The 15034-nt window shown below is 42.5% G+C and overlaps 1 long non-coding RNA gene across 1 annotated transcript; it reads left to right on the top strand.

The window, feature by feature from the left end:
• The first annotated feature begins 356 nt into the window (after positions 1-356).
• Positions 357-13037, top strand: LOC128787691 (uncharacterized). Its single transcript, XR_008430797.1, has 3 exons — positions 357-444; positions 4697-4874; positions 12860-13037. It is a non-coding gene; the product is annotated as an uncharacterized LOC128787691 (long non-coding RNA).
• Positions 13038-15034: the final 1997 nt, after the last annotated feature.

The following is a 15034-nucleotide window of genomic DNA, read 5'->3' on the forward strand; positions in this document are numbered from 1 at the left end:
CATGAAAAGAGTAAACAAGGGCTGCATTTGCAAAGTGCAGGGTAAATCAGCTGTGCAGAGAGCAGGGCAGGGACAGCAAATTATGTAAGAAAAAGATTTTCATCCTGGGACAGGCATATTCAGGAAAAGAAATGCTATGCAGCTATCTTATATTTTGTTTCCAAGGAGAGGCAATTAGTAGTTCAACCAAGGCATGAACAATTCCATTTCCGCTGTCTGTTTTCTATACAGCCACTGAAATGTGTCCTGGGGACCCCATGGAGCTGAGCACACAGTTTGGCTCCAGGATGTCACAGGGGGAGACACAGACAATTATGCATCCTGACACCTGCAAACTTCCATTTAGCACTTCTGCTTTACTCTTCATAGATGAAAAGTCCCTTACAGGGACTTCTCCTGGACCAGGCAGGACCTGCATCAAACTGGATACATACGTTGACAGAGGTAAGAGTTTCCTTATTACTAAGCCTGGAGCTTTCCCTTGTGACCTGCTGTTGTCAAAAAAGGTTGGTAAAAGCTTGTTGAGGGGGAAGTACCAAACTGATGGCTAGACCCAGGCACTAAAATGTCCTACTCTGTTCGAAAAAAACAAAGGGCTCAAGTCACAGGCTGAATTTGAAGCACACGTGATGCTGTCTTCCAGGAGGTGGAATGTGATATAAGTCACACAAACCTTTCTGATTTAGTTTGCTACAATTTGCACTTCCATTTCCCCAAAACAAACAAACAATCAAACAAACCAGAATATAAATATAAAGTTGCCAAACTACAGTGTTCTTAAGGGGTCAGTCACTACAACTCCTAAGTTTCACAGATCAGATAGGTTATTTCATTTGGAAGCTTGAGAGACTTTAGTTGGTAGGAGAGGGAAAACAGTAGAAAGAACTTTTTATGTAAATAGAACAAGTGGGGAAAGGGTAATGCCCTAAATGTGGAGCAGTATTACAAATGTTTGGGGCAATATTGGGTTGTTTACATTACTAGCAAAGTATATATTGAGGGAACAGAGTCCTTTTGAAAGGTATACATCTCAAGGTAAGCCATAAATGGGTGTGGTAATTCTTTGATTCGGTATTTAAGAGCTTTGCAGTATAAAATATACCTTGAAGGCTGGGTGTGTACAAGTGTAATCTCTGCAAATACTGGCAAGACAGTTACTGTTGTCAAGTTTATTCTGGCTTTAGTATGCTTGGGTATTTATGAGGACTTAATAGCAGAACTGTCACATCCAAACACCAGGTCATCACTGGGTATGTCAGAGCACGACATGATGATCACTGATCATGGTCACAGTTTTTGGTCACTTATTTGGTACCTTGGTGTCACCAACATACCACAAAGGTAAATTATATTAAAATACTGCTGTCTCTGAGTAGTTTTGTAGTAGAACTGTAAAGTACAAACCATTTTCACAAAGTTTCCTATTCTGGCTAAACTGTATGCATAATCTCTGTTCAAGGGTTTGCGAGACACTGTTGTAGAGACACCTACAGCCCTATGCTTTCCAGTGGTACACTGGAGCCTCCCTGCTCTTTCTTACAGGTTTGTTTTTTTTTTTCCTGGTAATCATTATAAATATTGGTTGGCTATTTTCTTTTTCTTCTAGTCCCAGTTTGCAGCAATCTGCTTCATTTCATGTGTCAGTCCCATCAGATCAGAGAAGTTAAGCATTTCTGGATCACAACAGAATTTGAATGGCTATAAGAAAAGTGCAGGAAGCAGCATTCAGTGGTTATTGCTCCCTTTCCAGTCTGCACCAGATTAGTGCCTTAGCACAGGGTTATGATGACCTTCATGGAGGGGAGCACTTTCCTTCAGATAAGAAGGTTTATGGCTAGCTGTGACAACTGGATTCAGAAAGGTGAATGTTACACAGCAAGGAAGTTAAAACTAAGTGGGTTGTAGGTACAATTGTTTCTGTGTTGTGTTTCAACAAGGAGAATCCTGCACACCGTGGCCAGATGCATCTAATCCCAGCCTTGCCCTTGTATGGGGCTCAGGCAAGACTTTGGAGAGTAGACACTGCCTGCAGTGCTGCCATTTTTGGCTGCTTCCTCTGTGATTGGTGGACAGGATCCTGAAGATATGGAGGGTTTTGGGTTTTTTTTCCTGTGTGAAGTGTAATTTTATTTAATCAGGGAAATCACATTAGAATTATGCTATGGATGATATATCCTAGATGGTTAGGTCTTCAATACGTAGATGAACACTCAGTGAGTCAGCCCTGCAATTTTTGGTGGAGTAGGTCTATTCCGGTGTGTGGGTGTTTGCAGAACAATTACGTAAGTGTCAGGGCAACGAGGAACTTTTGACATTTCTGGCAGCTTAACTGAGTTCTTTTCAGTCAAAAATACACTAATTGTTGTTCTCTTGCATTAAACACACATCATTGCCTTAACTGGATTTGGGAGGCTTTTTTTTAAGCATCAGTTGTCAGGGCAGTTTTATTCTTGAGGAAAGAGGAGATTTTTCACTGTTACAGTGAGACAGACATTTATGAGAACAATTTAAATCATGTAAGAGGGTGCGAAAGTCGATATGCCATATGCCTAGAATTTACTATGGTAAAGCTAATTACTGCCACTGAATGCAAGGACCCATCAGCATTCTCATTACATCCACCCTCAACACCTTGTCTTTTTTTTTTTTTTTTTAATGTTTGAGTTTTATTTTGCCAGGGTTTTTTGCCTATATGATTTTTCCAATGGCGAATGATAATGCAGCCACAAACAAACCCTTGAAATAAGTTATGTCCTATATTCAAGGTGAGTAGGTTCAGTACCCCACTGAAGAATGGTGTATTGCACTGCAAAGGCAACTGCTTTTCTACTTGTGTTGCAGAGGGAAAGAAGAACTGGTTTGTCTGCCAAGATCAATATACCAAAGTTAGTCAGACCAGGTCAGTGTCCAAACGACACTTTCAGAAAAGATTTCTCTCTGGAGATTAAATATGAAATAAACAAAAACTGGTAACTTTTTTCTTTCTCATTTAATCCAAACTGTGCCTTTGGTACCAAAACCTGTAGTCCAACTTGTCAGTGGAATTTTATTTTTTTTTAATCTGGATAAATATGAAATATTTCAAATTATCGTAACCTTAATATACTGTCTCTTCTTCTACATGGAACAGTTAATGAGTTAATAGCTCTGAATGGTGCTGAGCATCCTGCTGACATGCCTGAACATCTAGCAAAACAGCATTTGTCAGTGGATTTTGGAGAGCCAACTAATGGCTGCAGGATGTTTTTAATCTAAAAAAGTGTGTTTCCTGAAGTAAGTCAGAGAGAGGGACTCTGTTACATGCTGTGTACAGCATGATTCAGAGTGAGAACAGCCTACCAGCCGTGTTGGTGCTTGTCCACACTCAGTGTATTGGCTGTGTTAGCAAGTCCTTACTGAGGCTAGAAGTATGTAAGGTGAGGAGTCCACCAATGACAGAATGTGGTGAGGAATCACCAAAGAACCTGGGTTCTTTGGGCTCAAATCAATACCGTTTTGGCCAGGAATTTTTCTAATTAGTGAGGACAACTTCAGCCTAGACATTCTGTTTTAATGATGGATGCATTATGTGAGGGTAATAATTGGATACAGGGGAGCATGTGTGTTCAGAGGGTGTGTTGCTTATTACTTCTCTTTAAAATAACAGAATCAAAGTTGATTCTGAATCTGAAGTTGCTGCAAAGTTTGAATCTGAAGTTGCTTCAATCCCATTTGCTTCCCCAAAACTTAGAAAATTCTAGAGGTCTGCAGCATGAACTGATTGCCTTATATTGCTTGTAGTCTGGTAGACTGAAGGGATTCATTGTTCTGATGTGTGCAGGAGGAATTGTTTAAATCCAGTGAGCAAAAACAAAGGAACTCTCAGTGCCTCATATTTCTTCCCCAGGATTTATGCAAAGAGGAACCAAGTCTTCTGCATTGAGATTTCGAGATGAGAGTGCTCTTCACTTTAGCTTAGTGCCTTCAAGTGCCACCCCTGTTGATTCATGTAGTTACTCAGAGAAAACTGGAGGCAAATAAGCATGAGTTCTTGCATTCAAAGAGCTCTCTACACTCAGTGATAAAATGAATCTCTTTTAGATTCAGAAAAAGACTAATTATTTAAAAACAATTGCTCCCACTCCTTTAAATACATCAACAACTTGTGATGCTTCTGCTATTACATGTGGACAAGAACTGTTAGAATGAGGTAGGGAGAGGTCACCTACCACATCACTCAGCTTCAGAGCAACTCAAAAATGTACCACAGGGATTTTCTTTGAGCCATTTTGTTAGCTGGCCTTTTTTAATTACTGAAAACCTTCAGAGGTAAATGTACAGATACTGACTGCGTTATTAGTTGGTAAAGCTATGAGGTACATTGTTATGGGAAAATACTGATTACTACCTGTTAATCATCCCTCTCTATTGAGGACATACCACTTGATTCAATCACATTGAAGCTATTTATCTCATCTGAGTAAGACCATCAGTGGTGTTACTGCAGTTTTTCAAGCTAGGTTTAGCTGACATAGCAAGGCAAAAGCAGTGCCTGGAATAGGACCTATGGTGTGTGTTGATTGTCTTTTTGCTCTTAAAAGCAAAGCCTATATTGATTTTGCAACTGAGTCCCTGAAAAAAATAGATTGCCTATTACTTTAGAAGGTAAATGAGGCCAAAATGGCAGAGAAATTAACCAAGGACTTTTTATTCTCAGGGTTTGGAATTGATCAGTTGTTCTGATCATCCATTAAGCTGGGTTCAGCACATTGCCTTTGGAAAGAAGGGGAAGATGAACTTCTGACCACAGACACAGTACAGATGAGACAGGAAAAACAAGCCAGAAGGATCAGGTCCAGCTGATTGGCAGGTTGAGGTCCAACCAGGCATTGCAAGTAAGGCAAAGATGATCTCAAAACCACCTCTATGCCAACAGCTGCCCTGTGGACTTGTACAGGTTCAGCCTCATGTCCCTTGTCCCCCTGCCTCCCAAATTCCCACCTGACCTTCATACTCAGGTCTCCAAAAACATGAGACTGCTGCCATTCACTATGGATTGAAAAGTTTGCCTGTGACAATTCCCAGGCATCTGCTGTGTGTCCTACGTGGCCTGTTGTGAGGCACGGCGATGGGAGGGCTACAAGAGCAGGGAGCGGCATTTGCTGAGACTGCTCTTGCCTAAGGCCACCCCTTAGAGCAGGAATATGTTTGGGAGCAGTCAGGAGACTTTCTGCTCACTTGTGTTATGAATTGTGGCTGAGGACAAGAAGGAAGGAGCAAGGTCTAGACAACATGTGGCTGCCGAACCTGGGAGAGCAGCTCTCTGTGAAAAGTGCTGGCTCTGCTCTCTCTGAGAACAGGTTGCTCATCAGGTCTGAGCTCTTCTTATCAGCTTGGGGAGAAAGTGCCTTAGCTGACATATTCTTAGATAGAGACTGTTTTCTTTAGCTCTGTAATTTGCCCAGCCAGGCCATTTGTTGAAACTCAAGGTGTCTGTTTTTGTTTCTGCTGCTGGGTGAGAGGGCACCCCTCACTTCTTCACGGACATGATCATTTGGAGGAAGTAAGAAGTGCTTCTTGAGAAGTGGAAGAGGGGACTTTTTTTCTGATTCCTTTCCTCCCCTTAGGTCAAAATAAGATTTTCTGGGAAGCAATTTACTGTTGTTGGTTTTGGGCTTTTTAGAAGACACAGCACTTCTAGGAGCTTACAGTCACTGTATATTTGGAAGAGAGAAGATGGGTGTGTCAGATAGGTGTTTCAGAAGATGGATATACCATTTCATTTATTTAAAATTAATTTCTAAGATTGGTACGTCAAAGATTTCCTCCAAGGATTTCCTTAGCACAAGGTGCATGTTTTTCTGAAATTTCGCATATGTTTTCAGTTTTATAAGAACATGTGGGCTATATTTGCCATGAAGTGGCCCTTGGACCAGGGTGAATTTTACCTTCCAAAAATCAATTTCAGCTGAAGCAACTCAAAGACCATGTAAAAAAAAGAAATTTTGCCCCGCTGTCTGTGACATTTGTGAATGATGGAAAACCATCCATATGGCTAAACAGACTATCTGCACTCCCCCACAAGTAGTCACATAGAGGATGAAAGTAATATTCAGCCCGATCATCTGGTTTGTAACAGGATATTTATCTCAAGCATTCAAGAATGTCATTATTATTGGGGAAGGAGGGGAATGGGCAGTAAGACAGACTCTGTAATAGATTATCAATGTTGGGAAGTGAATCAGTTGGAGGGAAGAAAACCTGCCTGAACCCCATCATTCACCAGCCCTGCTTTTGCCCAGAAAGAGGGGCTGTCATTCCATGATAATACAAGGGGAAGGAGAAGGAAGAAGTTTTCCCACAGTGGTCAGTTAAGAGTTCAAGGAGACTAAGTGGGGTCTAAAAAATGGTAGGATCCTGAAAGGGAGGGGTAACACATTTAGTGTGTCTGAAGAGAGGACTGGTTAAGACAGGGAATAGGGATGAGTCTGTAAAACTGTTTCTGTAAGCACATCCTTGAAAGCTAATCCAGCTGCCCTGCAGGGAAGCTGGCAGTGCCAGAGGCTGAATCTCAGCTCAGGGACTCTGGTCCAGTTAAGCAAATGACACGGTTCTGACTGATACTGGCACAGAGTACGACAGCCTCTGGTTGTGGCTCAGTGATTGTGGCGGCCTAAAAACCACCTAATTTGAACTCCATTTCTGAACTAAAGAGCCTGAAAGTTTCAAAGCTTTTTGCTTCCAGTGGAGACTTCCAGGGGTAGTATTAATAGCTTTGGTGAACTGTGTTCCATTGATTTAAAGCACCTGTGATTCTGAAAGTCAGGATTTTATCAATTTTTTATCACTTACACAGGAAGCAGTGCTGGGCTTAATGCTATTTATCCAGCTGGACATATTGACTTTGACTTAGGAGATCAAAGCATTTTGGTTAGGGATTGTGTAACATCTTCCTATAAGAACTGTCAGGGGTAAATTTACCACAGCCTGAAACTTTGATTGATGATCGTTTTGCATGAGTGTTCAGCGTCAGGAAGCACACAATAAACCCTTTCTCTTAATGGAAGTACAGGCTATGGCCTCTTTAAACATACATATTTTGAAACACATTTCATCACCTCCTTGAACATAACAGTACACAAAACCCTGGAGGTGCACTTGAAGGTGAGCTGTCCCTCAGCTCCAAGGAGGTGACCCAAGATCCTTTAAGGTGCAGCTTTGTATAGTGCAAACCTGGAGCCAGTGAGGAGAGTAAGTTATTTGTCTTGGCATTTTTTCTTTATTTTCTTGCCTTTGCCATTGTAATAACAGCATTTTTCAATAGGTAAGAGGTTGGAAAGTGCTCCCTCAGGAGCTCAGAGGTTTCAGTCCTGTGCTCCCATGAGTCCTCCTTGCAGCACTGGCAGATAGATCCAGCCCCTCTTTGAGGCTACATGAAAGAGACTTGACTTCTTGTCCCAGCTCAAGGTGACACTTATCACCTTCTGTGACCAACTTCCCCCAACTATTTCTATCTGAGTGGTACTAAATATACTTGTTAAACACTTTGACGTCTTATATCACCAATTACTGAGGGTTTGTTCACATACTCTAACCTTTAAAGGCAGGACACTGTCCCCCTTCACTAGGGTAATGAGGAGAAACTGCAGAGAGGAGCTCAGCAGGGGATTTTAACTTAGGCGTGCTAGCTGCCCCCTAACAGAGAATACCTTCTGCTGCTGGCTGTAAAGGGAAGCATAAGCAGTAATCTCCCACTTCTGTTTCACATGAAGCCATGCAAAATATCTGTCCCAGCCTAAATGTACATGAAACAACAGTGGTCCCCTCACCACAAGAGGTGTTGCCAGTATGGATGTACTGTTTGAATAGTTGTCCTTAATACAATACTAGGGGGCATATACAGAATTAAAATAGATGAAATATGACAGATGGTTGCTTGAGTTTTTCTCTCAATGTAAAATTAAAACCCAATAAATAATGTAGCATTACACTGGCCCTATTGCTGTCTATCAGTGGGTTTCAAAGCCATGCAGAGCTTTGACCAGTCTGAAAATTATTACTGTTGCACAAGACAGTATTACCCCTTTTTTTCCCTAGGTGCTCAGACTGCAGACTGTGCCCAAAAGATAGGCCAGCCCTACTATGGCCCAGTACATCCTCTGCTGTGCCCTGCAGGTCTGTTCCAGGGCTGTCAGAGCCCTCCTGGCTGGCACTTACCCGTGATTCAGGCACCTGCAGGCAACTTGCTCCTGAGCAGCCAGGCATTTTGAGTGATGGTAAAGCTGCTGCTGCCACTGTTTTGTCTGATAGTCAAAGCCTTTGTCCTGAGCATGCCACAGCCTATGCTCAGCTGACCTGTGCCACTGCAGTGCTCGGGGGTCTCCTGTCTTGTAGAAGGAAATGTTCTCTGGGCTTTTCCTTTATTTTCCTTTTTGTTTTTAGCTACAAACAAACACTAAATATTTTGAGTGTGGATGGCTCAAGGACTCAGGATGATTAAAAGCAGGAGACCTACAGAGACATCCAGAAATTATTGTTTTTAACAAGACAGGAACTTTGTCTGAAAACAGGATGACCTGCTGCAAAAGACGCCGACAAATCCCTGTAGAGCTTTAGAAAAAACAAGCAGGCGCCTGAGTGTGCTTTAAAAAAAAAAAAAGTCCTGCCTAGTAATAAAAAGGGATGTGAGGGTAAACAGGAAAAGAGCACTCCACACTGCGAGCAGCCCAGAGGAGGAGAGGCTGGGAAGAGCACTGATCTGAAAACCTGATATGGAAACTAAAGGGAAAGATTTCTTACTATTCCTCAGGAGAAATTCCCTGTAAAAGCCTTGATGCAGCTTTGAGTGGCAGCTGCCCACTAGTTCCTGTGTGCCTTTGTTCTGGTACTACAGAGGTAGGGTAGCACCTGCTCCACAGGTTTTGTTGGCTGAATTTCACGACTGTGAAGTGTCAGTTATGACTTGCTTGAAACACAGGCTTAAGAGACAGTTCTACTGAATAACTATTTCCTGAGAATGAAGTGACTGCAGTTCTGCACACCTGTGCAGCTATACTGCAGTACAACTCACTTTTCTAATTTTAGTGTGAATCTCATGACATATTTTGTTTTCTGCTAAGCCCTAGCTTCTCACGTTTTGCAGTTTCGTGACAGTCTCACTTTTCATGAATCTGAATCCAGTCTTTCTAGCCTTCATGCCTAAGGAAAAAAAAAATCTTGAATTCAAAGGCAGCGTAGCATAAGGCATAAAACAAAACCCCTATTATTGCTATGTTTTGGATGGTGATTTTTAAAATCAAGTACTACACTGAGAAATTAGTATATTGATATTTGGGCTTGGTCACATTACCTCTTCTGCTTTTTGGCAGAATTTTCAGACTCAAGTACTCAGCAGGTTTTCCACAGCATACTGTTAGAGGGACACCTATAGCAATAAAGGGGACGGGATAGGTATGCAGCAGTAAGTATAGGCCCAGGTATACCAGAATCATAGGATGGGTTGAGTTGGAATTGACCTTAAATATAATCTAGTTCCAATATCCCTGTCGTGGGCACAGATGCCAACCCCTAGATTAGGTTGCCCAGGGCACCATCCAGCTTGGCCAACTTGCAGGGATGGGACATGCACAATTCCTCTAGGTAACCTGTTCCAGTGCATCACCACCCACTGAGTAAAGAATTTCTTCCTCATATCTCATTTAAATCTCTCCTTTTTTAGTTTAAAGCTGTTTCCCCTGGTCCTCTTACTATCTGTCCATATATTCACTCTCCCTCTTTTTTATAAGCCTCTGTAAGTACTGGATGGCCACAATGAATGCCAAAATTCTTTGCAAAAATTTCTGCTGCTCCAAAGTCAAACACTTCCGCAGAACTGAAATAACACCTTAGTGGCCAAAGGGGGATTCAGGGGAACATAAAATGCACTGAGAATAAAGGATTCGTCCTCTCAAATGTAGGCCCCAGTACCTACCAAAATGCAAGTGAGTGGTTTGGCTTGATGCCCATGTTTTGGCTTTACACTGGGGCTATTGGGATGGAAGTCACTCCTCTCTGAGCACCAGAGAGTTGATACGGTCAGCTCTGCCACAGCAGCTGTGCTCCTAGCATCGCTGAAAGAGCACAGCTTTTCTCTTTCATTGGGTCCTGTGGAAAATACAGCAGTTCAGACAAATGCCTGTGACCTTACAGGCACTGATGGGAACCACAGAGAGGCTTTTGGATCACCTCCCATGGATGCAGCCCTAGATCCCCGGTGATGAACATCGGGTCCTCTGGCGCTCCTTAGTCTCCCTGTGGGTGTTTACCAGCCCTGGCCTGGGAGTGCCTCCGTGTTCCTCTGTACAAGGCTGTTTTCCAGAGAGTGGCAGGGAGCAGGGAAGCAACACTTGTTTGTGAGCTTTTCTGATAATGGAAAATACATTAGTCTCCACCCTTTTCTGGGTATTGCTTGAAGGCAGAAAAAGAACGGCTTCTTCTTGCCCTGGAGGAGAACAGGTGCTGGAAATGCTCAGCACAGGGGCTGCCCTGAGGCTGGGCATCTCGGACTGGGGGCCACTCTGCAGCCGGTCACAGGGGTGACAGCTATCCCTGCACAGTTCCTCATGCCTGTGGCTGATGCCAAACACCTCCTGCTCTGGAGTTGTTTGGTTTCAATTTGCACTTGGTTCACTGGCAGCATTTGGTTTTGCACCAGCTTTCTCAGGCAGCCCAGTACCTTGGGCAGGGGTTTTTATCCACTCACTTTTTTATTATATAATGGACTTGTTTTTTTTTTTTTTTTTTCTTTGCTTTAGTAGAAATGAAAGGTGGTTTGCTACTCTTAATGCATGTAGCTGCCCATAGATCAAACACTTCTCTGTAACCTGCACCCTCCAGCACTGCACTGCTTGAGACTGAGTTACATAGTAGAAACTATGATCAGAGAAATTTCCAAGAAATGAAATTAAAACCAAACAAATTTTTATCTCCTCAAAATGAATAGAAATACCAGCTGCTTAGTCCACTGATTACCTCATTATTTGATATTCATATGCATGCTCACAGGAGCACAGCTACAGCAGCATGCTTCAGTTTGCCTCTCTAACTTCCAAATTCACAATGAATACAGAGTACAAAAACCTACTTGCAGGGTGTAGATAAGCATGTTTGTGTAAGGATTTTGAGAATTTTATTTTTACAAGATATTCTTGTCCTCCTCAGACAAGCAAAGACATGATATCATTTGTATTGTCCCAAGAAAAAATAATTCTAAGTAGACATGCCAATGTAGTGACAGCTTGATTCACAAATGTCTGTAAAATTAGTGTTCAAGATACTGAACTACATCATTAGAGGGGAAAAAAATTCCTTCTCCACAAGCAAGAGAACTTAAACTCTGCCCTAAAATGAATCCAAACTTAATATGATGTCCCAGGTTCCAAATTCAACTCACAAATTGCCAAAACAGCACAGCAGAAGCAGCATCACTGAAGATCTAACATAGAAAAAAATCTCTCATTTATGTTAAAAAATGGTGAGTTCAGGGCAGCTACTTAGCTTTCTGCATTTTTTTTCTCATAGCTCTGTCCTAAGTAAGATCTACTGACTTCTGTTTGTCACTTTTTATTTGAAAAGTGGATGTTATGAGCTTTTTTTCCCTGGTGTTTGCATCTGAGGACTCTTGCAAATGAGTGGTTCATCTCAGCCTCTTGGAAGGGAGTCCTAGAAGACTAATGCCATTAGTGCAGGATAATTTTTAGGCTATTCACTCTTTAATGGGCTATGAAGTAATTGGCTATTTTGGTGTTGCCCAGCAGGGTTTCTGGCTTGGCCCAGTGTTGCTCCCTCAGTAGCTGCCATGCCTGTGCCCCACAAATGCTTGGAAGCACAGACTTTCTTCACTGTCAAAAAAAAAAGCCATTCAAGCCAGCCATTTTTCTGTAAAGAAAGCTCACTGGTTTGGGTAGTGAAAACACAGCCTCGCTGCAGGACCACCCTCACCCCACGGGGACAAAGCCATTGCAAGAACCAGCCAGACAGCAGGAAGGTCAGAGAAGCAGCCCAGCACAGGCTCCATGGCAGGGGACAGTGGTGACTCCCTCAGACCTGAGATGTCTGTGGGAAGGTACATTCTGGGGAGAAGACAGCGAGGAAGAGAGCAGTGGGGAGGCAGTCTGTGATTAAGGTGTGGAGAAAAGGGGCTATTTGAGCCTATTGGACAAGGCTGACAGGACCATTTGAGCCTATTGTCCCTATTGGACAAGGCTGGCAGGAAACTCTGGAGACCATCCAGTCCAAGTCCCCTGCTCAGAGCAGGGTCAGCCAGAGCAGGATGCCCAGAGCCAGATTCTGCGCCTTTAGCTCTCATTCTGAAGTTGGAAGCCTTGAAGGGGAAGTTTGGCATAGCACAGTTTATGCCAGACTCGTGCTGAGAGGTTCTGAGCTATGTGGGATGATGCTCTAAAAAGATAATTTCAATGAAGTTCTTTGTCTTTGTATTCCGATCAGTCACATTATTTTTTCCTTCTTGCTCCAGATATTGTTTTGCATCATCCTTGCCATATGGAAAAAAGGAATGGTGCTCTTCTGATCTGCTGCCATAAAAATATGAAATGCTTCATAAAAATATGAAATGTGCGATCTTCATGGTAGATTAAAACTGGGAATTCTGACTTTAAGGGAATTTTCCACATGTTGAATTTCATTTTCCTTTTAATCTAGCAAGATATAGTAGTGTCAAGGTTTGTCTAAAAATTAGAAGTCTCATCAGAAATGGATTTATATATGTTTTACTAGTCTTTATAAAAACCTCTTCAAATTAAGATGTTAACTGATAATTTCCTTTCATTATTTTAGATATTTCAATTTACAAAAGTCAAATTTGATATTTTTGGCCATCTAGATGCTGAAAATATTCAGTGAGGAAAGAGTCTCAGAGATAGCATTACTGCTTTCTCTGAAGTCCTCCTGGACTTCTGGGAACAGAACATGACAAGAATATGAGTGTTTTCAACAAATCCAACACTGAAGGATGCTATTTAGCACAAGGAATCAAAAAATAAATACTGTGCAGATGGGAGCTGTGGGTAAGCATCTCTCCAGTGACATGTATCATTTTTGCTATGGTTTAGCAGTGAACAGTGGTTTTGGTTTAATGGTTGGACTCGATGATCTTAGAGGTCTTTTCCTACCTCAATGATTCTATGATCAGCTGCACCTGAGCTGCAAGGCATGGTGATGGAGGAGCCAGTGCAAGGGTTACTATGCTGTCTGTTTGCCTAACATTATAAAATGGCATGTGGATTTCCTTTGCTGCTCCATGTAATAAATCCTTTGGGAACTGGACCGGTAGCACAACCTAGTGAGCTTCAGTGGCTTGAAGAAGAGCTGGCCTGGGTGTATGGTTCATACTCCAATGGAGCTCCACTGGACACAGCCTGAGTCTCTCTTTTCTGTCTCGGGAGGTGATACTTTGATGTCCCAGCCAGCTCTGTGTGAGCTAATGGGTTTGGGCTTAGCCCCATGGGGACACAGCCATCCTACTTCTTGCCTCATCTCTGGCAGCAGTACAGGCATGGCTGTGTTGTGCTTCCTACAAGCCAGGAATCCTGGCTGCTTTACACCATCATCCTGATGGCACTGTTTGTCCTCCAGACAGCTCAGCAGCCTGGACACTGGGATGGAAAGAGATTTGAGACCAGCTGTCATCATTTCACCCCTGCAAGAATTAGACAAATCTGTTACTCTTACAGGGGCACTTAGACTACAGGGGAGATTGGACTTTGCACCACTGCATTGACATGCTGTGGCCTGGACTGTGGCAGCCAGCTCCCACATGGGGATGGATTCTTACCCTTCCCATCTTCATTTCTTAATCAAACAGAAGCAAAAATGTTAAGCAAAATATAAAATTATTTATGAGGGTATGTTATACCAGCACTTAAAAACAAAGCAGCAAAACCAAAATAGCATAGAACTTTTTCCCCATGTATTTTGGGTAAGATTTTATGGTAGCACAGGAACAGTTTCTGAGGGATTTGACATAGTAAGTCTTATGGCCTTTCCAGGTATGAAATTCAGAACATTTTCAACGTTTGTTGGCAGTGCAAATGGCAAGTTACTGTGGACTAGATGAAGTGATGCCACCACAAGTGGGAAGCAACAGATGAGGAGGCAATGACAGTTCTCAGGGTGCAGACAGAGGCACTCCACTGCAGCACAGGACAGTTGTATTTTGTTCAGTCCAAAATTGCTGGTAAGTCATCCAAAGTCACTGCTGAGTGAAATAAAGCTGAACTGATGCTGAGTGTCTAGTCCTTTTCTCATAGTCTGAATCTGTGCATCATTAGCTCCAGGTTAAATCATATGTGTTAGGAATGAACATAAATTAGGTACAGAGCTCAGAAGTGCAGATAACTGGGGAATCATATGTCAATGAGATAAAAATTGTATTTTTCTTCCCAAATGCAAGTGGACTATTTACAGAGGAGAATTTTCCTTGGGGGAAAGACCATTTCTGAGAGTTTTTTTCCATTGTTTTTCAACTCAGTCCAGAAAGCCAAGCTACCAGGGACAGGGCAATATCATCTGTCAGTGATGCAAAAGCAGCAGGAGAAGAAGACAATCAAGGATTAGTTGCTGTGGCATTTTGGCAGGGTATTGAGCTAGCTCCTGAAGACAACCAGGCAATGTTCAAGTGGAGTTGAGAGCATTGAGGAAACTGGGGTGAATTCTCTTTCTCTATTGGTAAAAGAGGACCAATAACTGTGAAGAGAAAAGAAATATAAGGATAAGTGAAGAAAACTCTTAGTAAGGGACAGAAAATGCCAGGCCTTTTTATGGTCCACTGACTCCCTTACCAAACAGCTGTGTCCTGCTGCAGAAGGATAATCCTGGACAGAGAACAGCCAGCCATGGAAGGCATTTTAAGAGCAGGGTATATGATGCCCGTACTTCATCTCCAGGCCTTGGCAGAGGAAAAGAAGCAGAGACAGTGTCCTGATGGGTAGAAGCGGGTATAGGTGGGATGTTCTTTCATCATACTTTTTTATGATGTGGCACCTGGGCTGAGCACATT

The sequence above is a fragment of the Vidua chalybeata genome, chromosome 5, assembly GCF_026979565.1.
Source record: "Vidua chalybeata isolate OUT-0048 chromosome 5, bVidCha1 merged haplotype, whole genome shotgun sequence".
NCBI lineage: Eukaryota > Metazoa > Chordata > Aves > Passeriformes > Viduidae > Vidua > Vidua chalybeata.